The sequence below is a fragment of the Sus scrofa genome, chromosome 15 (assembly GCF_054392235.1).
Source record: "Sus scrofa isolate SSC_HxYL_T2T_F1_AM1 chromosome 15, Sscrofa_HxYL_maternal_Yorkshire_Landrace_v2.0, whole genome shotgun sequence".
NCBI lineage: Eukaryota > Metazoa > Chordata > Mammalia > Artiodactyla > Suidae > Sus > Sus scrofa.
In genome coordinates, this window is record NC_139397.1 from 49,254,725 (window position 1) to 49,280,365 (window position 25,641).

At 38.0% G+C, this 25,641-nt stretch overlaps 1 protein-coding gene and 1 long non-coding RNA gene across 3 annotated transcripts in view; both read right to left on the reverse strand.

The window, feature by feature from the left end:
- CSMD1 (CUB and Sushi multiple domains 1) overlaps positions 1 to 25,641 on the reverse strand; it is a 1,878,204-nt gene that overhangs the window by 876,974 nt on the left and 975,589 nt on the right. The gene's annotated exons all lie outside the window — the stretch shown is intronic.
- LOC146395828 (uncharacterized) lies at positions 18,388 to 22,377 on the reverse strand. Its single transcript, XR_014829744.1, has 2 exons — positions 21,012 to 22,377; positions 18,388 to 20,883 (listed from the first exon to the last, which is right to left on the reverse strand). It is a non-coding gene; the product is annotated as an uncharacterized LOC146395828 (long non-coding RNA).

A 25,641-nucleotide genomic window follows, 5' to 3' on the forward strand; every position in this document is an offset into this window, starting at 1 on the left:
TATAGAATGAGAAAAAAGATAAAAATAAATTATTCACAATGATTAAGTGGAAAAAGCCAGTTAATAATGTTATTGACCATATGATTATTTTTGACCATATGATTTTTCTAACAGCATTTTCTAATGAGATCATAGAATAAGAGTTATTTGATGACAAATCTTATGTTTGTTTTATAGTATTTAATGTTTGCAAGCATACTTTATTGGCAGGTGGAATGTAAGGAAATGAAATTCTAATAATTCCTTGAATTTTGCCTGAAAACATGCAAATCATTACTTTTTTTTTGGCCATGCCCATGACATGCAGAAGTTCCTGGGCCAGGAATCGAACCTGAGCCACAGCAGTGACAATGCCTTATCTTTTATCCAGCTGAGCTACCAGGAACTGCATAAATTATGACTTTTAATGAAGGTTTCTATATCCAGTGGGCTCTGTGCAGAGCCATTTGTGCAGGTGGAGTGAGGGCTGAGCTTCTGTCCTTCACTTGCTTAGAAATTTCTCTTCTGCATGTCCTTCTAAAGACTATGCTCTGCTTGGTGGTAGAGATGATATTTTCAAAAGAATATTGAACTTGTATGTATTTACCTACTTTTGTGACCTGTCAGTCATGCTCTACTAGTGAAGAATATGCATAATTTTACAATTATTTGAAAATATATTACAGTGTTCTTGAAGATGTTTATTTTTAAATAGTGTGCATACCAAATCATTCTTGTATATGTAGCAGTATGTTTATGGAAACTACAAATCTCTCTTTTGTCCTTCTGTAATTGAAAAGTAAAAAAAATGGAAAAAGAGAAAGGAAGAAATGCGTCCACTATAGTACTTCTTGATTACTGTATTATTTGATTTCATAAATGTATCACAGTATCATTGGCATTGAAAATTAAAATGTGATAGAAAGTATTTTATTATTTTTCAGGATTAGTGACTATTTTATTGATAAAATTATACAAATTGCTGAATTTGCCATAACTCGAGATTTAGCAGCTAGTTCCCAGAAATAAGCAGTGATTTCACACACTCATACACACATATACAGCACATTTTTTGGTATGTGTGCCTGTGTATACACAGGCACACACACACAATTTTATTAGCTGGAAGTCTAAAGTCAGAAAATCTTTCTTTAATAAACTCATTTTGGAGTTCCTGCTGTGGTGCAGCAGAAACAAAACTGACTAGGAACCATGAAGTTGTGGGTTTGATCTCTGGCCTCGCCCAGTGGGTTAAGGATCCAGCATTGCCGCAACCTGTGGCGTAGGTCACAGACTTGGCTTGGATTCCGTGTTGCTGTGGCTGTTGCCAGCAACTGTAGCTCTGATTAGATCCCTAGCCTGGGAACCTCCATATGCCGCGGGCCTGTTCCTAAAAAGCAATAAATAAATAAATAAATAAATAAATAAATAAACAAACTCTTCTTAGGAAAATTATAAATGCCTTAATTATTTTTCCCTGACTTAGTTTACTAGCCAATCATGCTTTAGGTTTTCATTTCTCCTGACCTTCCAGACATTATTTGACTGATGATTTGAAAGAGATTGAATCAAATATGCAGATTTTTTTGAGTGGGGAAATTAAATATATATATTTTCACTTGGGCCAGATATTCAAAATAGTACTGCATATGATAATACATAATTATCACATATTAACATGTGGTAATTTTTTTTAAGTTTAGGCAATAAAAACATAGTATTTATAAATTTATTTCCCTCAAAATATTTAAATATTTACTTTCATAACTTGATGATACTTTTCAAAATAATAATAACTTTTGTTCATGATAAACTTTCAGTTTATCATGGGTGAAGAAGCCATTCAATCTGCTTATAAAACAAGGTGTGTCTTTTCATGTGCTAACAATTCAGTCTTTCATGAACAACTATTTATAGAATCTATGATAAGATAATTAATATATGTTACCAGATTCAAAATAAAATCAGCCTGATATCATATTATTTTAAATTGTGTAGTATAATACATCAGGTTGATCACCTAGTACAGTAAAATTATCTTGTTTAGGTAGAAGATATCCCAACAAACATCTGTTAAGAACTCAGAATTTTCTTTACCTAAAAATTTTATACTGGATAAAACTGTAGTGTTTAAAATTAGATGTGTATTTCAAACCATTTTAAATCTTAAGTGGAAAATGCACAGCTTTCTATTGAAGTTCACTTCATAACCTTAAAAATTACTTTAAATGATTTGAAAATGACTATGCATGTTTATATAGTAGTCAGTGACAGACCTCCTACCAAATTATGTCATGACTGAAAAACATAAGCTTATAAAATAGTTTTACATAATTTCTAGAAGTAACTTATTGATTATTATCAACTGATTATTAATCAATAACTTTGATTAATAGGAAAGAACCTAAATCAGAACAACAAAGAGACAAGAAATAATTAAATAATTTTCATGTAAAGCTATCATATGATCCAGCAATCCCAATCCTGGGCCTATATCCAGACAAACCTTTCACTCAAAAAGATGTAGGCACTCCTATGTTCATCACAGCACTATTCACAATAGCCAAGACATGGAAGCAACCTAACTGTCCATCAACAGATAAGTGGATTAAGAATATATGGTATATATATACACAATGGAAGGCTACTCAGCCATAAAAAAGAACAAATAATATCATTTTCAGCAACATGATTGGAACTAGAGAGTCTCATGCTAAGTGAAGTAAGTCAGAAAGAGAAATACAAATACCAAAAGATATCACTTATATGTGGAATCTAAAATATGGCACAGATGAATCTATCTATAGAACAGAAACAGACTCACAGACATGGAGAGCAGACTTGTAGTTGCCAAAGGAGAGGGGGAAGGGGAAGGAATGGGATGGATTGGGAGTTTGGGGTTAGTAGATGCAAACTATGACATTTTGAAAGGATAAGCAATGAGGTCCTGCTGTACAGCACAGGGAACTATATCCAATCATTTGTGATAGAACATGATGGACAATAATACAAGAAAAAGAATGTATATATATGTACAACTGGATCACTTGACTATACAGCAGAAATTGACAGAACATTGTAAATCAACTATAATAGTAATAAAAAAGAATCTTCTTCCTTTCAAAAATATTTTCAAATTCTAATGAAGGGTATGCATACTTCGGATTTGCTCACCACAGTTTTATGGCATGGTGGCAAAAGACTTTGACTTGAAGAAAGGTGATTATCTACATACTTGATTATCTAGCACCATATTTGACATCTTTAGCCAAGTTTATTTGTAGAATAATGAGTCTCATAATTTCATGAATAATATCATATTTTATATATTTATTATAATAAACATAGAGTTGCTTTATTAATTGATTAATTTTTGTCTCTTTGCCTTTTCTAGGGCCGCTTCCATGGCATATGGAGGTTCCCACGCTAGGGATCTAATCGGAGCTGTAGCTGCTGGCTTACACCAGAGCCACAGCAATGCAGGATCTGAACTGTGCCTGCAACCTACACCACAACTCAACTCATGGCAACGCCGGATCCTTAACCCGCTGAGCAACGCCAGGGATCGAACCCTCAACCTCATGCTTCCTAGTTGGATTCGTTAACCACTGAGCCACAACGGGAACTCCCCTAGAATTGCTTTATATAATGACTTTGATCATTGAATTCTGGGATTTGTGGCATGGTGGGTGGAAGGCAGATAAAATTAACGAACCCACAAACTGATTACTAATAATGGCATTTCTAAGAAAACTTTCTATTAGTTGTTACATTCAAATCCTGTCCAATATTTTGCCTCTCCTCCTTCAAAACTTTAACATTATGCAGATGTCTTCCTGGTGGCGACCATGTAGGAATGCCCTGTAACCAGCCCCTGTGTCCAGTAAAATTATTCTCCTTAACCCCTAGGTGTACACTAATCACTCAGCTTCTAGTATGGATTTTGTTTATAGGCAGCTAAATACTTCATCTATTCCGTCCATTCCTTGGCCATTAATCAATATTATTATATAGAAACAGCTATATGAGAGAAAGAGCTGATGAAAATCTACTTTAATTTTTATGATTTTGGAAAATCAATTTAAAATTTTTGTAGACATCAGTGAGTCTCTGCGCCTTTTAGTGACATGAGCCAAGTTGAACTTTCCTTTCCTAACCATTAGGTGGAACCCATTCACCCCCCCATACAAACACAATTATAAAACATATAAAGTCACAGTGGAATGACTGTCAGGGCAGGAGGGAGGATGGAGACCTTTTATCCAGAGACTGCTGCTCTGATGGCTTCTCCAACTTTGGGATGGTAGCCCATCCTTTACCTGGGAGGTTGCACACCTCATGTGACTTATGAATCGGGTTCCCATGAATCAGACTCCTATGGCTTCACAGCAGTGCTTCATAGTATTGATTTAGGAATTGTCCAGGAGATGACTGATTCAAAGGCCATGCTTGTCACCTACCTTATTATAAGTAAGCTCAAGAATAAGAGGGGAAATCATGGCCACACAGTCAAAATTATTCCCTGATAACTTTCTTTAAAAAACTGCTTGTCAGATTTCCCATTGTGGTGCAGTGGAAACGAATCTGACTAAGAACCATGAGGTTACTGTTTGATCCCTGGCCTTACTAAGTGGGTTAAAGATCTGGCATTGCCATGAGCTGTGGTGTAGGTCGCAGACGCGGCTCGGATCTTTCATTGCTGTGGCTGTGATGTAGGCCGGAAGCTACAGCTCTGATTAGACCCCTAGCATGGGAACCTCCATATGCCAAGGGTGCAGCCCTAAAAGGACAAAAGACAAAAAAACAAAAAATAAATAAAAAAATAAAAATTGCTTGTCTATTTTTATTCTTACTTAGCACCATGTTTTTCATGTGTGATTTCTAGTTTGTATATAATTTATTCTTTCCCTTTGTTTAACTAATAAAACAACATTGTGTTTTCATTAGCTGCAACATTAGTGAATGCACCATCTTCATAAGTATTTGCGGCATATATTACTACTCATCAAAATTAAAAATATTGTGAGAATGAAAGTAGAAGACATTTAATATATACTGAGAGAAATTTACACTAGATTTTTTTTCCTGAAACTAGTAAGAACCTAACAGAGAAAACATAGAGTAGAAACTTTATAGCAAAGATGCATAACCTACAATTTTAAATAAGAAATGACTTGTGCTTATTTTTAATCACTTATGTACCAGTCTCATGAATACTTTAAACATGATTTTTTGCTATTAAAAATTTATTTTTTTAGGTTACTCTTACTGTCAGAGTAAACTCATAAATTTTTCTCATATGGTCAATGCTTCCTTAAGTAAATATCACTATGCTGGTATGGATGCTTAAGTTACTTTCCAGTTATATATTATTCATTAGCATAAAAAATATCAAGGCAAGATGTTTCTCTTCTGTTTATTAATGTATCTGTTTCCAAGGTCTAGAAATATGTCTAACAAATAATAGTAAAGATTTGTTGCATAAAGTCAAAATATACTATTGCAAGCTCCAATTGATCTCATCAATCTTATCCATTAAGGGCAAGTAAAACAAGACAGGATTTGCATAAGCCATAATGGCATCATTACAGTGCACTTTTACTGCCACCCTGACTTCCCTCACTAACTGTGGGCAAGACTACTTTGAGCATCTACTCTTCCAAGACATTCGATCTACCAATCCACTCACACTCCACAAGTACCGATGAGTCCCCACTATTAATGCTGTTTTACAGATGATGAAATGGAAGGCCGAAGCATCTTGCTCAAGTGCTCATGCTGTGGGAGCAGCATCTGTGATTACCCCTCTATGCCAAACACACCTCCCCAGGGTCCTGTGAGTGGATCGTGCACCTGAGACATGAGGGGCACCTCTCTGTATCAGCAGCCTACTTTAAAGTCTCAGGAAAACAGTATGATTAGGTCCCATTGGTTTATTTTTGTTTTTATTTCTGTTGCTTTGGGAGATTGACCTAAGAAGACATTTGTACAGTTGATGTCAGAGAATGTTTTGCCTATGTTCTTGTCTAGGCATTTGAAGGTGTCTTGTCTTACCTTTAAGTCTTTAAGCTATTTTGAGTTTATTTTTGTGCATGGTGTAAGGGTGTGTTCTAGTTTCACTGATTTACATGCAGCTGTCCAGGTTTCCCAGCACCACTTTCTGAAAAGACTGTCTTTTTCCCATTTTATATTCTTGCTTCCTTTGTTGATGATTAATTGACCATGGGTGTCTGGGTTTATTTCTGGGTTCTCTATTCAGTTCCATTGGTCTATATGTCTGTTTTGGTACCAGTATGACACTGTCTTGATTACTGTAGCTTTGTAACATTATCTGAAGTCTGGGAGTTATGCCTCCTGCTTGGCTTTTGTTCCTCAGGATGGCTTTAGCAATTCTGAATCTTTTATGGTTCCATATAAATGTTTGGATTGTTTGTTCTTATTCTGTGAAAAATGTCATGGGTAATTTGATAGGGATTGCACTGAATCTGTAGATTGCTTTGGGTAGTATGGCTATTTTTATATTAATTCTTCCAACCCAGGAGCATGGAATATCTTTCTATTTCTTTGAATCCTCTTTAACTTCCTTGATTAATGTTTTATAGTCTTTAGCATATAAATCTTTCGCTTCCTTGGTCAGGTTTATTCCTAGGTATTTAATTTTTTGGGTATGATTTTAAAAAGTATTGCATTTTTGTATTCCTTTTTTAATATTTCATTGTTAGTATCAGAAATGAAACTGATTTCTGAATTTTAATCTTATATCCTGTACATTGCTGAATTCGTTGATCACTTCCTGCAGTTTTTGTGTGGAGTCCTTAGGGTTTTCTATACATAGTATCATGTCATCTGCATACAGTGACAATTTTACCTCTTCTCTTCCAATTTGGATACCTCCATATGATATCACTTCTATCTGGAATCTAATATACAGCACAAATGAACCTTTCCACAGAAAAGAAACTCATGGACTTGGTGAACAGACTTGTGGTTGCCAAGGGAGAGGGGGAGGGAGTGGGATGGACTGGGAATCTGGGGTTAATAGGTGAAATTTTTGGCATTTTGAGTGGATAAGCAATAAGATCCTGCTGTATAGCACAGGGAACTATATCTAGTCACTTGTGATGGATCATGATGGAGGATAATGTGGGAAAAAGAATGTGTATATATATACATATATGTGTGTGTGTGTGTGTGTGTGTGTGTGTGTATGACTGGGTCACTTTGCTCTACAGTAGAAAAATGACAGAACACTGTAAACTGAATATAATGGAAAAATAAAAATCATTAAAAAAAAAAAGTCTCAGGAAACACCTCTGGCAGAAAAAGGGGTTGAACTATCATAGCTTCTTTTGTGTCACTGAAGAGGTGCTTTTTCTAAGACACCCAATCTCTAATCTCTATACACATAGATTTTCTATACCCCATATGTTTGCATTGTGTAATTTTTATCATTATAAGATTACAATCAATATTTTTGCCCATGAGTTGTTTTTCAGTGTTTTTGATGAATTTCTTTGGATAATTTCTAGGACTATGATTTAGAGTAAAACAATATACACCATTTTTCAGATTCTTGCCAAATTCCTCTTTAAATAGAAAAATTTAACTCCTAGAATAGGGGATTCTTTATTTCATCACATTTTTAAGCCTATTTTTTGAGAATCTTAAGTCTTATAAATATTTAATTAGGCAAATATTTCACCTAACTTTTGTTTTCTTTAAAATACATTGTTAATTAGTAAAGTAATAATACATATTATACAGTATATATTATGACATAATATTACCATATATAAACATATAAACACCTAGGTTTAAATATAAGTTTATATATAAAATATGCAGAAAGAGAGGAGCGAGAAATGTATTTACACTATATTTTGTGTGGCTTGTTTATTTAAATTCTTGGATCACTTACTCAGTATCTTTGTGGATTTTTTTCTCATATTTTACATGTATGTGTCTTGGTGAAATGCAAATCCTTGGACTATTCAATATGGACAACTGCATATTTAGTGTTGGAGTCACTTCACTACAAATACCCAAATATAGGAAGAATTCAGATCCCAAAAAAGAATGGCATGGAGGCTAGGCCTCTATGGCAGTAAATGTCCACTGCAGGTGAGTGCTATTGTGTGGGTGGGAGATGTTTGACCATCGCCATGGTTACACAGCTAACAATCAGCAGAGATAACACCTGGACCTATGTCTGACCTAATGGTTCACTAGACTATTTGGTTATTCTAAACTATTTATTATGGTTTTTCTAGACTATTTGATGAGTGAAATTTTTATTTCTGATCCTATAATGTAATAGTTTATCATCTTTGTCCAGTTTAGAGAGGACTATGCAGGCAGCAGTTTTAGATGGATTGCCTTCCACCCCACCCTGAGCTTTATCAAGATATAATTGACTTTCCTGGTGGATTGCACACTTCCACATGTTTTCCTTTTACTAACTAGTATCCTTTCATTTCATCTGGAAGACCTCCTTAAGCATTTTTGTAGGGCCAGTCTATTGGTAAAGAACACCTTCACCTCTGGGTGTGTCTGGAACATTTAGACTAATTGCTTGCAAGCATCAGTACAACTCATTTGAATGGATCTCCTTTTAATTCTTTCATTTGCTTCATTTGTGTTTCCCTAGATCCCATGCTTTCCCTACTACTTGGAACACTGTTTTACCAGTCAGTTGTCTTTACTGCTACCTTTTGTTTCACCTCATTTCATTTGTAGCTTTTTCCATAATTTGTATGCATTTGCTTTTCCATATGTTTATAGATTGCAAACTCTATGGAGGCAAGAGAATTGCACTCAGCCTAGAAAAGGTAGGTAAAAATCTCAAATGGGATGAATTCATCAATGATCTTGGTCTAAAGAGATGGTCTCTCCGGATAGAGAGGAAAAAGAATTAATCAGAGCTACATTAATTCTTTACCTAAGTGGCTGAACATGGATTTGTCTGACTTCAAAGCCATTACTCCTTTGGCTATGACAAGAAAACTTTCCCCTTTCCCACTATTGTTCAAAAACACTTTTGGAGTCCAGACTTCTGTTAAAGCTAAATATTGTTAGGGGAGAGCAATTGGCAAGTACATGGATTTTGTTTCCAGTTATACTTACACAACAAATATGAAAGTTTTTTTAATTGGTGGGCTTCATTACCCCCTTTATATTCTCTCTACTGATTTGATATAAAAAATAAAGCTTACTGAAAATGGAATGTTTCCCATAAGACATCACTGCAAATAATCAAACTTACATCCTCCAAGGAAACCAACACAAAAAATCCCATTTAGTTTCCAAATTGTTTAAATATGATCATCTTAATCAAGAGATTTCTTTCTCAAGGAGGAGGAGAACAGTTGATAAAAACTATTGATATAGTAACGGTATCTATCATGGGCAGTTCCCAATTATCTATATAATTTCCTGCCACATATGGGTTTAAACAACGTTCTTAAATACAGATTAATGTTCTGTAATATTAGAATGAATTTCTTTACATTTCTTGCTACTTTAGTTAATAGCAAGATAATTACATTTGCTGGACAGTATTTTACATTTCACCCAGAATAAGGTAAATGAATGAAGCAGAAAATATATATTTGAGGGTGTGAGAATGTGTGTTTGTGTGTCTTTAGGGAATGGCTTATCTTTGCTTGCATTTTTCCCACTTAGATATTTGTTTTGTTCTTTGCACCCTAATTTCTACATTATAAAATCCTAAAATGAAGTTACACAAGTAAGTGTATTCTGAGCTCTCAAACTGAAATGATCTCTTAATTCCTCTGAGATTACAATCTTAAAACTTATCACATTCTACCTACTATAGTAAGTAATTCCTACAAGATTATCCAACTAGACCTTGGGTTCCCCAAAGACAAATTCTGTCTCATTCCCTTCTGGATATTTGTATGTACCCAGCACAGCAACCTAAAATAGAACATGCAAAGTAAATATGCTGAAGCAAGAAATGCATAAAAGGAGGGGGGTGTATATGTGTGTGTGTGTGTGTGTGTGTGTGTGTGTGTGGTGTACTTCTTCTCTTTTGAATTGTTTTGGATATCATGGACTTAAAAATTACTTTGAGGGACATTCATAGGTAATTTGCTATTGAATTTCACATTCTCCTGTTTATTATTTTCTATGTATTATTATTATTATTGCTTTTTAGGGCCATACCTGCAGCGTATGGAGGTTCCCAGGCTAGGGGTTGAATCAGAGCTATAGGTGCTGTCCTATGCCACAGCCACAGCAATGTGGGATCTGTACTGTGTCTGTGACCTATACCCCAGCTCATGGCAATACTGGATCCTTAACCCACTGAGTAAGCTCAGGGATAGAACCTGTGTCCTCATGATGCTAGTCAAATTCGTTTCCACTGAAACATGACAGGAACTCCTCATTCTCTTGTTTAGAACATCAAATATTTTTATTCTTCTGGGTCCCAGGCATAAAGTCCCAGGATAAATTTTATCTTTATAATTCATTTTTAAAAAATTGAGAGAAATTTGGAAACTTCCCTTTGCTGCTAATGAGAGTGTGGCAAATTGCCAATACCCTCTTTTTTTGCCATAGATGCCTGGAAATTAAAAATTAAATATTAATTTGGGTCTCTGCAATTTTATTAATCTCCATTTATAGTTAATTAATTCATTCCTCCTGACTTTCATTTCCTATTTCATTATATTATCCTGGAGGTCTTTTGTTCAAACAAGTCACTGGAAGACATTTGTAAACACAAGTGATGGATAAGTTTAATAAACCAAAGAATGATAACAGATCTCTGGGTCCATTTCACACACATAATGGCACAGAAAGCTTGGGTGGACATCCTGCCTCTTATACTCATCTTATATTGTAGCTTCTCCAGAAAACACACAGTACTTGAACAAATGCTCACTGAGGTGGCTGTAAATTTGAATTTTTATACAAGCCAACTCCAGCATCAACCCACTGAATACCAACCACATCCTGTGGAATTTATGAAATGAAGCACAAGGTCTGCCCTCAAAAAAAACTTCCTTTCTCGTGAAGAAACAGCTTGTCTACAATATAACTGTTATTGTCAGTGGGGCAAATCCTGTACCCTGGGACCCCCAGGGGCTGGAGTAAGTAAGTGGGTGACCACCCAACATGGAAGGTTTCAGCCACCCCTAACCTCATATCCCATAAGACACCAAGGTTTCCACATTTCTTTCTTTCTTTTTTTTTTTTTTTTTTTTTTTTTTTTTTTTTTTTTTTTGTCTTTTCTAGGGCTGCTCCTGTGGCATATGCAGATTCCCAGGCTATGGGTCTAATTGGAGTTGTAGCCACCGGCCTACGCCAGAGCCACAGCAATGAGGGATCTGAGCTGTGTCTGTAACCTACACCACAGCTCACGGCAATGCCAGATCCTTAACCCACTGAGGAAGGCCAGGGATCGAACCCTCAACCTCATGGTTCCTAGTCGGATTCGCTAACCACTGAGCCATGACGGGAACTCCTGGTTTCCACATTTCTATATTCACTTTCATCTTTTATTTTTCCTAAGCACACACAATTCTTAACTCTCATTTATAAAATATTCATAATTCACAGATTTAGTCAAATCATATTCTTTCTATTAGTACTCTTGGAGCTTACCTACTGATAAAGACACAATTGCAAGAAACTCATGAATGTGTACGTAATTTTAAATATTTCAATACATCGTGCAATACAGCATGCCACACACCCTTGTGAATTTGGCATAGGGCTTGAAAAATATAGATCCTTCTAGGGGCTAATGAATAGAGTTAGGCATATTTGTAGGGAAGTAATTGGAATGAAAAGTGTCGTCTGCTTCGCTCACCCTCTTCGCAGCAGTACTGAAATGGCTCTTGCCCGGCTGGGCTCTAATTACCACTAATTGAATGCTCTGATATTGGTGTGAAAGACCTCGGCATATTACATGAGTGCATCACAGTGCTGTTGCTTTTAAGGGAAAGCAACTTCCCTTTTCGGAGGCATCCATCATTTACAGATGTCTGGTCTACCCTTGATATCTTCCTGGCGCTCCCATTAGCGTTAATGAAAGGAACACTGTGTGGGAACAGTGAGTGGATGGGGAATTAATGTCATAATATGCATTTGATCACAAGCCACAGGTCCCACTGCTTTTCTATTGCCTCCTAGAAACTTGGGCTTTACAACAATTACAAGATGAGAAAAAGAAAAAGAATGTCATGCAACACCTGGGCCAGGAGCAGTCTCTTCCAGATGTACACAGCAGCGTGGGAGCAATACAGTCCATTCCATGCTTCTACTTTCCCACTTAAATACGGTGCCCTTGTCCCTCACTAGATTTTATAACTCTCGTTGGAGTCAAACACCGACAGACTCAGGTACAGCAAAATCTCAATAATTTATGTGATGTTTTAGGTCAGGAAAGGTAGGACACCTTCTTCTCTTAGAGTAGACTGTAATGTGTTCTAATCTATTCTGTATATTGTATCAGAAGTGCCAGGAAAGTACTATTTTATTTCAATGGCTACTACAAGATGTGATAGAAACCTTGATGAAAATTAAAGAGGCATCTGCATGGCTACAAAGGCTAAAGGAAGAGAACAAACAGGAAACATGGTTATTACATCTGCTCTTAACTCACAGGATATGGTGTGTGGTATGGACTGAATATTTGTGCCCCCCACCCCCACCCCCACCAATTCATCTGCTGAAGCCCTAATGCCCAATGGGGTGATAATGGGAGGTGGAGACTTTGGGAAGTAATTAGTTTTGGATCAGGCCAATGAGGGTGGGGTCCATGTGCTGAGAATAGTGCCTTTGTAAGAAGAGAAAGGGACCAGAGCACTCTCCTTCCAGCCCTCCACCCCTGTACCCACCTGAAAACACAGGGAAAAGACAATCATTTAGAAGTTCCCTTTGTGGCGCAGTGGTTAACGAATCCGACTAGGAACCATGAGGTTGTGGGTTTGGTCCCTGCCCTTGCTCAGTGGGTTAACCATCTGGCGTTGCTGTGAGCTGTGGTGTAGGTCACAGATGCGGCTCAGATCTTGCGTTGCTGTGGCTCCGGCATAGGCCAGTGGCTACAGTTCCGATTCGACCCCTAGCCTGGGAACCTCCATATGCTGCCAGAGCGGCCCAAGAAATAGCAAAAAGCTAAAAAGCCAAAAAAAAAAAAAAAAAAAAAGACAGTCATCTATAAACCAGGATCCTCTCACAGGACCTGAAATGGCCGGCACCTTGATCTTCGGTTTTCCAGGCTGCAGAACTGTGAGCAATACATTTCTATTGTTTATAAACTACCTGATTGATGGTACTTTATTTTAGGAAAATAACCTGACTAAGACAGTGTGGTAAAGTATCTAAATTTTAGAGGCTGTCTGAATTACAGGCAGTCACCGGACACACCTAGTAAACACAGAGGCATACTCCAAAAAAACCATTTGCCTCTAATAAGGTAACTATATTCTCAGCCATCACTGCCAGAGTTAAAACATAAAAACCAGAGAAAGAGTGGCACACAGGGATCTTACACAGTTTATGTTATAGCCATGCCCAGGCTCTTTTAACCCCCAGGCTCATCAAAATGTTTTTACTCCCAAGTTATTTCTGTTTTCTCCTTTCCATAAAAACATAAGATTGGTTTCTTCACCATTACATGGTGCTTTACAGTTTATACAGCATTTTATAATAATGACCTGATGCCAAACCTTTTAGGAATGGTGTGAGCTGTGCATTATGTTATCAACCACTGGCATGTGCGGGAACTTCGCCATTAGGGGAAAGGAGCTTGTGCTGCCTCACTCATGTTTTCCTGTTCTCTCGGATCCTAACAGGCACCAGGAAGGGGCTGCAGAGCATGCCCTGGTTTCAGATTAACGTGGGCTTTTACATGTGATGTGTTCCAAACAGTGTAAAATAGCTCCCCCTGTCCTGTGGTCAGTGACATCTTGAGATGACTAAAGCTTCTTTGCTGAAACTTTCTAACAACTGGCCCTGCGCCTCTTTGCTTGTGCTTTGCTTCTGCATTTGGGGCTATGGGTTCTCATTGCGTTTTTCAGTTCAACACAGTATTGGAAACAATCTCCTCCTTCTGCTAATTTTCTTCTGTTTACCACTCCCCAGGGATACCTTCTGCTCAACTATGCCTGTGCTATCCGTGGTTTTTTTTTTTTTTTTTTTTGAATAAAAATTCACTTGGGTTTCTGTCTATCCTTTTATTTTTTTTAAATAATGATTTTTACTTTTTCCGTTATAGCTGGTTTACAGCGTTCCTATCCTTTTTAAAATGTGGACAATTCAGTATCATCTACTCTCCCTAGATTTTTCTCTAAAGAATGGTGTGACAGTGGGGCGTGAAGGCCCAGCGAGCTCCTCAACCCTCTTGCACACTGTAGCCTGGCTTCTCAGAGACATAAGAGACCAGCTTCATGATCCTGCTGCCCCACAGCTGCTCCCCACAGCACTAAATCATCCCTGAAATTTCCACCGGGGTTCCCACAAAAGATGGCACCCCCCCATATGGGTCCACACGACTACCCACAGCCAGTGTCACCCCATGTTAAACTATCCTGTGCAAACTATGACTTCCCCATAGTCAAAACTGCCCATCCTGTTGGTTTATTCCAATACCTTGCTGTTTGTGTTACATATGTGGAAATGCCGAGAGACCACCAGACAGAAAATGGTGTGAAAGTTATGCTGGGCAAGATACCTCCACAATATGGAATTCCCAAAGTTTTCCCACATAGAGAAAATGCAACCTTGTCTACTTCAATCTTTCAAAATTACCTTTACCAAATATGGCTCAAATTTTACATTTTGCAGATCAATTAGACCAGTAATGCCCCCTCTGACTGCTTGGTGATGACCTCCCCTGTCATAAACTCTCTCTTTGATTCTAAAGGCCCCCTGAAGAAAGACTGTTAAACAGTTTATTCAGTCATGCATTCAATTAACATGCAGTGGGAGCCTTTGATCCTACACAACATGCACTTGGCAAAGACAAGAAGACGAGTTGTTAGAACCTCCTTCTTTCATGGGTCAGCAGGTTCAAGTGCACTCCTACAGAGAATACCTGATTTTATCTGCTAGGCTTCCTGTATATAAAGCTAGTCACTGTTAACCACAACCTGTGCTAATATTGGACTTTTCAGATTTAAATCCTGATCTGCATTTATGAGCTGCAGGGCATTGAGTGATTTATGCTACCTTTCTATGCCTTTGTTTAAGGGTAGAATTAAGTGAGCTGATGTACATGAAAGGCACTTGCAACAGTGGTTGGTACATAGAATCAATACACAGATCTTTTATTATTATTATTGTTGTTATTGCTATGATTACTCAATGAGAAGCAGAGTACTGACTCAGCATAAATTATTTCGCATTATTTAGATTTAGAAACTACCCATTTAGAAGGTCACCTGTCACTAAGAAGCACTACTTTTAAGAATGATTCTATGAAAGTATGGGGGACAAGGTGCTGCTGTGAGAGGCTAGGATCCTGGGATGTTTCAGAAGATGGAAAGACAGAAGATGGATATCTGCAGGAAGCTGGGGGCAAGAGAAGCCGATAATAGAAAAATGGAGAAAGACAGAAAAGCAGTGGGAAGATCACGATGCAACAGTGACAGTGACCATCATGATCCCAGAGCTTCCAGGGCCAGGTACAGAGATGAGCCCTGAGTGCCCTGCCCTCCCCCATGTTTAAAATGACCTAGACTGTCATCAGAACTTCACATGTGTGTATGTTAAGCTGTCCAAGTAAAGAGGCTTATGGAACTATGTTATGTGCCTAAACCTTGGAACAGAAAACCACCCATGCCTGCCACACCAACCTTTGTCAGTGGTGAGCCTCATCTTTTTCTTTTGCTTCTTATGGCCTCACCTGGCAGCTTATGGAAGTTCCCAGGCTAGGGGTCAAATTGGACTGTGTCTGTGACCTACACTACAGCTCACGGCAACACTGGATCCTTGACCCACTGAATGAGGGATTGAACCTGCATCCTCATGGATACTAGTCAGTTTTGTTTCCACTGTGCCACAACAGGAACTCCCTGATTTTTATTTCTGACTTTTCTTTTTTCTTTCCTGGATTCCTTTTACAACACTACTCTCAAAATGCATCCCACCTTAGGTCATGTACAGACCCCAGGAGTGCATTTTCATTACAAGCTCCATGATGACAGCCCTTTGCCACTGCAGCTGGGTTCTTCCCTTAGGGGACCTTTGAGTCATCTGTTGGGATAGTCAACTGCAGCTCTAGAGCATGGAGCGGTATCAGAAAATCCTGGTCTAAAACCCATCCATCTGCACTTGTAAAACATGATCTATGCAGTGATACGATACTGAAAAATCAGTGGCAAGCTTAACTTCAAACACCAGATTGATGTTCTTACTAAAATGTCTCACTTGTAACCGATGTCCTGAGCCAAATTCTCATCCATTACCAAAGCGAAAACATAGGGTACAGATGAGTAGTTGTTTTCCAATCTGGAATGTTTAATTTCAAACTGTTTAGTACCTTTGATTATAAGAGGATAAAGCTAGATAAAGAGATACATAAATACAGGTTTCTATAATGCAATATGGCATTGAATAATGACTAGGTCATTCTGAATCCTACCCCTCTTAAGTACGATATCATGATTTTTCAGCAAGCTACATTAAGAAAAAATGTATGATAACCAAGTACATTGTTTTGACTTTTTAGTTAAAAATATATATAACCAGAGTTTTGATTCGAACAGACAGACCACCTTTTTTTTTTTCCCCCAAGAAAACAATGTGTTTCTTTAGTTCTGGGCTCAGCCTCTATACTATGTGTACACATATATACAAATGTTTGTGTGTATGTGTGTGTGTGTGTGTGTTAGGCAAGTGCACAAAATAGAAGGAAGGAAGGAAGGAAGGAAGGAAAAAGGTGAGAAAGAAAGTTTGAATCCATGTTAGAAAATCAATACTTTATTTCAAGTTTTAGTTCAGTTCATGTTAAGTCTGTGAAAGTAACACAAATTAAAATTTGGTGATGACGGGAGAGGTGGATTATCCAGGAACAGAAATAACAACCAAGGCCACTGGGTTGCTCTAGGTGCATTTTTATTACTGTATTCATGTTCTTAGAGCTCAAAACAGTCTTGACTTTATGTTACTCATGTGTGACTTTTCATGAAGAATCACACCCTAGACCCTGGGCTCCTCCAAACCTGGATACAGAGTGATGGATGTACATGGAGCCTCCCCTCCCTTCTCACAGCTGATGGTAAATTTGAAGGTACCAAGGAAGCACCGATGGGTTGTAAATTAAAGCCCCATTTTAGGCTTTAGGAAATTCCCCCACCATGTACAAGGCACATTTGCTGAGAATAAATGAATTTTCAAGCATGCATAGCTGTTTCTGTTCATTAGGGTTACGTGTTACACTGTTCTTTTGCTTTTTAATAGGAAGTAAATACATACAAAGCTTCTTGCCTGGTCTAACATACAGGTGTACACACACACACACACACACACACACACTGAAATCAGTGCTTAAAAACTGCCCATTGCAAATGGTTCAACAGCTAAAGAAAATGTATACATCATTTGCTGGCTAGCTTTCCTTCTCAATAGCAACAGCTGCCCTGTATGGAGCAGTGGCCACTTTCTAGTATTTGATGCTCTTCACAAAACAAATCCGAAGAATCGCAAAAGCTCTGTAAGGGAGATATTAGGAATCTGACCTCAGCCTCCGGGAGTTAGTTCCTCCATGCTGTGAATTTTCCCTGCATCTGTCTGCCCCCAAATGTTTTTTTTTTTTTTTTTCTTTTCTAGTTCACCATACTTTCTTCCTCTGAACATCTTAAACCATGTATACTAGATTTTTTTTTTATTACTAACTTTACCCTAAAAATTCCCCTCTTTATAAGTCAGATGTTCCTCCTGACCCTTTGCTGTTTCTTGAATTTCAGGTTAGTTTCCTATTCCTTTTCACCAAGAGTCCCCTCTAAAATCCAGATCACACAGCTGGGAGCTACCTGCAGAAAAAAGGAGGATCAGTTACCTGAGAAGGTCTTCCAAGAGCAGATCCATCCTAACCCACCCTGTTCTCTGAGACCGTGAGAGGAAGGGGTGAGTTGCAAAGGCCTCTGGGATCTTCCCTGCTCTAGCTGAGCACAGGGTTTCCTCATAAGTCATCCCCATATGGCTGAAAGCTGAATTCCTCAAAACTCTTCTAGAGTACTGATTAAAATGGAGATCACTGAACCCAAACAGTCCAGCTCTGAGCCCTGGACACTTGGATTTTTTACTGAAATATAGTTGACTTACAATGTTGTATTAGTTTCAGGGGTATAACAAAGTGATTCAGTAATTTTTCACATTCTTCTCCATTATAGTTAATTATAGGATATTAAATATAGTTCCTTGTGCTATACAGTAGGATTTTGTTATTTATCTATTTTCTATATAGTAGTTTGCATCTGCTAATTCCAAACTCCTAATTTATTCCTCCCCCACCGCCTTTCCCCTTTGGTAACCATAAGTTTGTTTTCTATGTCTGTGAGGCTATTTCTATTTTGTAGGTTCATTTTGTATCCTTGTTTAGATGTCACATATAAGTGATATCATATGGTATTTGTCTTTCTCTGACTTACTTCACTTAGTATGATAATCTCTACGTCCATCCATATTACTGCAAATGGCATTATTACATATGTGTATATAGATATGGTATAGGTTTATATGTGTATACACACACACACACACACCGTATCGTCTTTATCCATTCATCTGTCAATGGGCATATGGGTTGCTTCCATGTCTTAGCTATTGTACATGGTGCTGCTGTGAAATTGGGGTGCTTTATCTTTTCTAATTATAATTTTCTCTGAATGTATACTAAGGAATGGATCACGTGGCAACACTATTTTTAGTTTTTAAAGGAATCTCCATACTATTTTCCATAGTGGCTGCACCAATTTACATAGGAAGGTTTCCTTTTCAGCAGCATTTGTTACTTACAGAATTTTAAATAAGTTCCCAGCTTAAAGTGGAAGTTCTAAGATCTCTGCACAGCCATTTGCAAATTCCAGGGGCAGACTTTTCTGGCTCTCAGTAAGTCCATTATTTTTCTTTCTCTTTCTACTCTCTGATCAATCGGTCTTAGAAATTCTATGTGCCCTGCTCATAGAATGTTGTAGTGGTTTATTAGCTCTCCTTTCTTCTTTTCCCAATCCATCTAACATACCAAAATCACCTTTATTTTCTGGAAGCACTGTTTTTCTTACTTCAGCACATATTAGAAATACAATAAATATTTTATCAAGAAAAAAATGGGGCTTGCCATAAGGTATTTAAGTTATCTCTTACTGTTCTGTTGAAACAATGGATTGCTTTTTCTCATATCATCGACCATTTCCTGTGCTTTGCCAACACCTGTAATTTTGATTTCACACATCCCCTGCCTAAAATACCCACACACATTTTCTGTCTAGACCCTTTCCATTCTCAGAGCCTATGTCAAATCCCATTTTTCTGGAAAATATTCTTTGATGACCTCACTGGGGAATTATTTCTCTTTCCTAAAACTATGACTGCTCTCTACCTCGATTGCTGATTTGTCATTTTTCATACACAGCTTGATAATCATGGTGGTTATGGTTTACTGAGTATCTTTGCACCACATTCAGTGATGGGTTCCTGTCCTATATTTCAATCTTAACCATCAAGATAAGTATAATTAACCTCATTTTACAGCCAGGAAACAAACACTCTGGGAGTTTGAATAACTAATTCAAATGACCTAGCTACAGAGAGGAAAACCATAATTTCTAACCCATCATCTCTCTCACTCCAAAGCCAACATTCTTTGACCAATCTGAATTGGGCTACTAAGGACTCTGCTGGCACACAGAAGAGAAGATTCTGCAGATGGATAAAAGAGATTGAAGAAACAGCAAGTTGGTATCAAGTCGCTATCAGCTTGAGGTATAAAATGGAATGTAAATCTTTCCAGGGCTCCAGTCAGGCCAGTATCCGTGATGCATCAAGAAGCAGAGACTTTTCTAAACCACAGACTCAGGTGTTAATCTATTTCCCACCAAACATGCTTCCTAGTCAAATGTGTTTGGTGAACTGCCACCTCCTATAACTGACCTTTGAGTCATTCCACCCAGCAGGATGCTTAAAGACTAAGAAATTTTTGGCCAAGGAATCAGTTTAATCTTTTATTCCAGTGTTCTCCAAAAGAATTCAAAACTATTTTATTTTCCATGCATGAATGGAATCCATCAATAGCCTGGAAAGAGGCTACTGCTGCTGAAAATGTTTGGAAGGCACTGAAATACTGTATTTCTTTCTCTTCTGACCCTACCTCTCATCCCAGCGGTCAACTCCCCAGCCAGACAGGTTCAGCTAATTAAATCAGACTCTCCAAGGAGGGGTTCCAAGTAATTATGATGGGAAACCTAGACTAGAAGCTCAAAGATGAACCCCACCTTTCTGAAACAGCCCCATTTTTCACCAGCAACCTATTATAAATTTTTATTTTTCAACAAAGACCAAAGAGCTTATATTCCCATACTCTGAAACACAACTATGGAAACGTTGTTTACTTTTCAGAAAAAATAGAAATTGTTATTAACAATAATGATTTCCCAACTTTACTGAGGTATAATTGATAAAACTGCATAGGTTTAACATGTACAACAAAATGATTTGATTTACATATGTATTATGAAATATAATATTTACCAAATTAAGGTAATTAACATATCCCTCATGTTACATGGTTCTTTTCTGTGGTGAGAACTCTTAAGATCTAGTCTCTTTCAAATGGAAAACCGTATGGAGGCTCCTCAAAAAATTAAAAATAGAATCAGCATATGATCCCACAATTCCACTTTGGGAGTATAAGACCAAAAGAAATGAAATCAGCATCTGACATATTTGCATCCCTGTGCTTGTTGCAACATTATTCACAGTAGTCAAGATATGGAACAACCTAAGTGCCTACCTATGCATAGATGGATAAAGAAAAGGTCTCTCTCTCTCATACACACACACACACACACACTGGAATCATAGACCCTTACTTCTGGGTCTGATCCATAGAACTGGGGTACCCATACCACCTGGGAGCTGGATGGAAAGGAAGAATCTCAGAGCCTTCCTCAGATCTGAGTCAGACTCCACAGTTTGAGAATATCCCAGGTGATCCATACACACAGTAAATTTGAGATGCACTGGGCCAGCATTTGTTCCAATTTCTGGCATGTGGTATGCATTTTAAAAATCTGGTAAGAAATGCACGTATACTTCAGTACAAATTCTACAGTTATCACATTGTAGTTTTACTAAGTTGTGTACTTTTAGTGGTATAATGACCTGGAGATGAATAGCACTTGGATTTTCAAGAAATTAAATGGTGTATATGGTAATAGCTCTGAATATTAAGAATGACTTACTGTGTTCAAATACATTCTTACAAAACAAGTAGGGGCCAGCATTTAGTTCTAATTTTCCTTTGAAAGCAATATTATTATTGCAGTTTTATTTTCATGGAGGTACAGAGCAAAGATAAGGCACAGTCTTTGAAACTTTAGCATTGAAATGATGCTTTAATAATTAATAAAAATTGAAGACTATTTGCTGAAAATAACCCTTTCAAATTAAATACAGGTTAAAAACAAAACTGGGTTTTTTAAAACAAGATTTTCACTTCAAAAGATTAGCATTGTGTCCTAAGGTAGAACTCTGAAGTTTCCATGGCACTGTTTCTAGAAGGATAAACATGAAGCTAGCTGCAGAATTTGATGACCCTTACAGGCGTTGTGCTGAGCACTTCACAAGCCACCCCTCATCTGCTCCATTTAACAAGGCTCCAAGGTCAGTCACAGCCATTTCCATTTTACACACAGAAGTCTGGGTCTTACAGCAAAACTGCTCTGGGCCATCAGCTTACAGGTTGCAAAACCAATACTAGAGCTCAAGTCTAAAGAGTCTGACTCAGGAGTCTCAGCTTAGCTACTACCCCAAGCTGCTTGCTGACAGAGAGAGAGAAGAAAGAAGTCACCACTGCCCCAGCCAGTGGTGGATAAGAACTGTTTCTCGGGATGGCAGATCCGGAGCTGATGACACAGATACATGGGCATCTCTCCTGGCCTACAACCACACAAGCAGTTGCAAGCAGATGGCATCCACAGGATGCAGCTTTCTTATCCAACCAACAAAACAGATCACTTAGGAGATTTCCCAAGTTCCAGCAACTCTAAAATTTGCAATTCATGAAAACAAAAACCTCCCAAATATATACATTTTAAAAGATACGCTGGATTATCATTCTTGAAAGGGTTTCAAATCAGGATGACTTAAGCACTTTCATCTATTAAAATCAAAAGATGGGAGATATCAACATTTCTAGCCACTCTTCCCAGACAGGAACCATCAGGCTCACATGCTCTGTGCCCAGAGCATGAGGAAAGCCAGGCAGTAAAGTGTTGCATTTGTCAGAGACGTATGGAACTGCACAAAGTCACCTCACTCTCCTGACCAGTCCTCCATGAAATAATACAAACTTTAAGAAGAAAGGGAAAATTAGATATTCAGAGTTTTAAGAGACACTTTAAATGAATTATCACAATGTATGCATGGAAAACCAGGACTTCCAAATCGGCTGATTTGGGGAATAAATGAAAGTCCACAACCATCCTCTGAGAATGACTAAAATAGAATTGACACCATGGCCTCTGAAAAGGCAGTGTGTTTTTAAAAGACAAATTTATTTAAAAGTGTTAATTTAATTGTAATTTTGTTTCCTGGACAAAAGACAACATACAAAAAGAGAGATGTGTGACTACAAAAAAAAAAAAAAAAGTATTTTGTGAGATGAATTTATATTCCCAAAGGGGAATTTTTTTTTCCCATTGCCTGCAACATAAATAATTTACAGGGAACATATTTTCCAATTAAGCCAGGTTAAGTGGTGGGGGTGGGGGTGGGGTTTCATATGACAAGAGAAAGATGACAACAGAGTTGAAGATTCTGAACCATGGTATCTGCCCTGATTTGACATAGAACCATACTCTGCCTGCATCTGATCGGTTCCATCCTTAGGGACCAGGAATCTTTGGTTTCTCTCTTTGTTAGCCTTCAGTCTGGTTATTTTGCATGTAGTCCTGGGATAAAATCCTACACAATATCCATGGTGACCACGATTAAATAAACTATATATATTTCCAATGTTCAAAATATTGATTAAAATATTCTTTAACTTCATCAACTGTATATATTTGAAATACTAAATGTGGATTTCAACCAAAAGGAAAGCTATCAAAGATGAACTACTATGAGGACATTTCAGACATCTATGAAGAAATAAGAATGTGAGGCACTTCTGGGGACTCAGTGGCACTGGGGCGCCACCAATGAACCCATCACGCTCCTTAAGACGGAGACCACAGTGTGCGGAAATCCTTACCTTGAGCACATTTGCCTGCTGGTGAATCAGACACAGAGGAACTTCATGATTCAAATATATCCACACACATAGGATATCTGTTCACTTATATGATGCTTGCTCCCATAGAAAACGCTAAGGTGAATACATTACAGTAGGTTTGTGCAATGCGATTATCATATTTAAATTTAAGATGGAAAACATGAAAGAAAGAAAACCAATTATTTCAGTTGGTGGTGATGCAGCAGTACTCTACCGTCTTCTCATCCTTATATCTGAATAACGCTGGTGTCCTCCCAAGATAATGTGACCGGGTTGAATTGTTAAGAAGAGGGAGCTCAAGGTTACAGAATCAGTAAGACTGGAAATAGCCACATGTTGGGGCTGTGAAAAAGGAAGAACTTGATGCCACCAAGTTCAGTAGTAGAGAAAGCTGAAATCAGGTCTGTAGGTTGGTCAGTCCCAGTGTTTGTTTCTTGGTTTCCATAATGATTCTGAGGTTGCATAAAGTATGATTATGAGGGGAAGCTGGGTTGGGTGATACAGCAACTCTCTGGTTTTGCAAATGCCCTGTGAAATTATTTCAAAAGGAACAGTTAATAGTTAAAATGAGGTGGGGGGGAGGGGGCTTCCTTTCTTATTCTCTGGGCAGGTGAGCAGAAGGATTGATTTCAAGGCGCCTACTGCACTGTGTCTGCCTCAATAATCCATCCTCATTAGAAATTAAATATACACCAAGTCAATTATCAATTAAGTGACAAGCTGGGTAAACACCGCAGGTGTTAATTGACCCTTCAAGGGTTCTTTGGAGCTCACTGGCCTTCTCCAGTTCCTTTGAAGTTCTGTTTTGGCTTCAGTGAGTCACTGATTAGATTGATTTCACAGTGAAGTTGTGCCTGGTTAATGGGAACAAAATGAAATGTAGTTACACAACATTTTTTTTTTGTCCTCTCAGGTGTAATTCTGCACCATCTGGATAGGCAAAGGGTAGAGTCATGCTGTTTAGTGAATGACTGAACTTAAGCCTGAAAAAACAAAATCACAGAGTAACATATTTTCTATTGGTATAAGAAGTGAGGGCTGACCCTAATCAGCCAAGAAGCATTCTTGCACTTCTTATCACCGGAGTTTTCCAGAAAGGGAGATGATGTAAGCCATGCTACTGGAGTTCCTTCTCTGAGTGTTTTATCATCCATGTATCACCATAAGTACTTTGTTAATTTATTGTCAGTTAAACTGGGCAGCGTGGACCTTCCAAGTGGATGCTGGTTCCCTGAACGAATGTGCAAGAGACAAAAACATGTGCCAAATTGAGGACAGAAGTGCTGTGTTCACTGTGGCAAACTGAGGGTTGCTTGCCAGAGTAAGGGGAGTCCAGGCTAGATGGCACGGTGGGCCCTGCTATGAAAAGGCTTGAAGGATGTGCTAAGGCATTTTGGTTTTATTCTGGTGGCCTGAGGCTCTGTCAATGAAGGTTTTTAAGAAAGTGATGCATTTAAGTAAATCTGGGGTCATGTTTGAAACACACTTACTAGTCCTTGCTTTCTTTGTTTCTCTCCTACATGTACTCCCTATCACAAAATGAGTGGACAAATTATTCCCATTATATGAGTGTATATTTTAAAGACAGTAAACTCTCCCGTTCTTGCTTCCTGTCAAGACTCTAGGTTCCTGATCCCTTTAACCACCATGTCTTAATTTAGAAATCTTGGTAGCTTAACTCTGAAATATGATGGATTTTCTTCTTGATATTTCTGGAATTAGGAGCTAGGTGGTACCCCATCATAACACTTTAGAAAGAAAAAATGTGTGGCTATCCTCATGCAGCTAACCATACTTTTCTTTCTTTTCTTTTTTTCTTTTTCAAACCCTCCCTCCAACCCCCTGCATATGGAAGTTCCTAGGCTAGGGATGGAATCCAAGCCACAGCTTTGACCTATGACACAGCTGCAGCAACACCGGATCGTTTACCCACTGTGCCTGGTCATGACTGAACCCCCACCTCCACAGAGACAATCCAGGTCATTAACCCAGTGGGAACTCCTAACCATGCTTTTAATTGCAGGAAAAATCATAATTGCTGAACCATGTTGCAAAGGCAGCGAGCCACGCCAGTCCTCTGTTAAAGGAGGGTATTGACGGGAGGCCATCCTGGCTAAAACTGGATTCCAACTAGTTAAAAAATTTCAGCCCATCTGATGTACACTGAGTCGGTGAGGCTTAAGTGATGACCCCCTCCA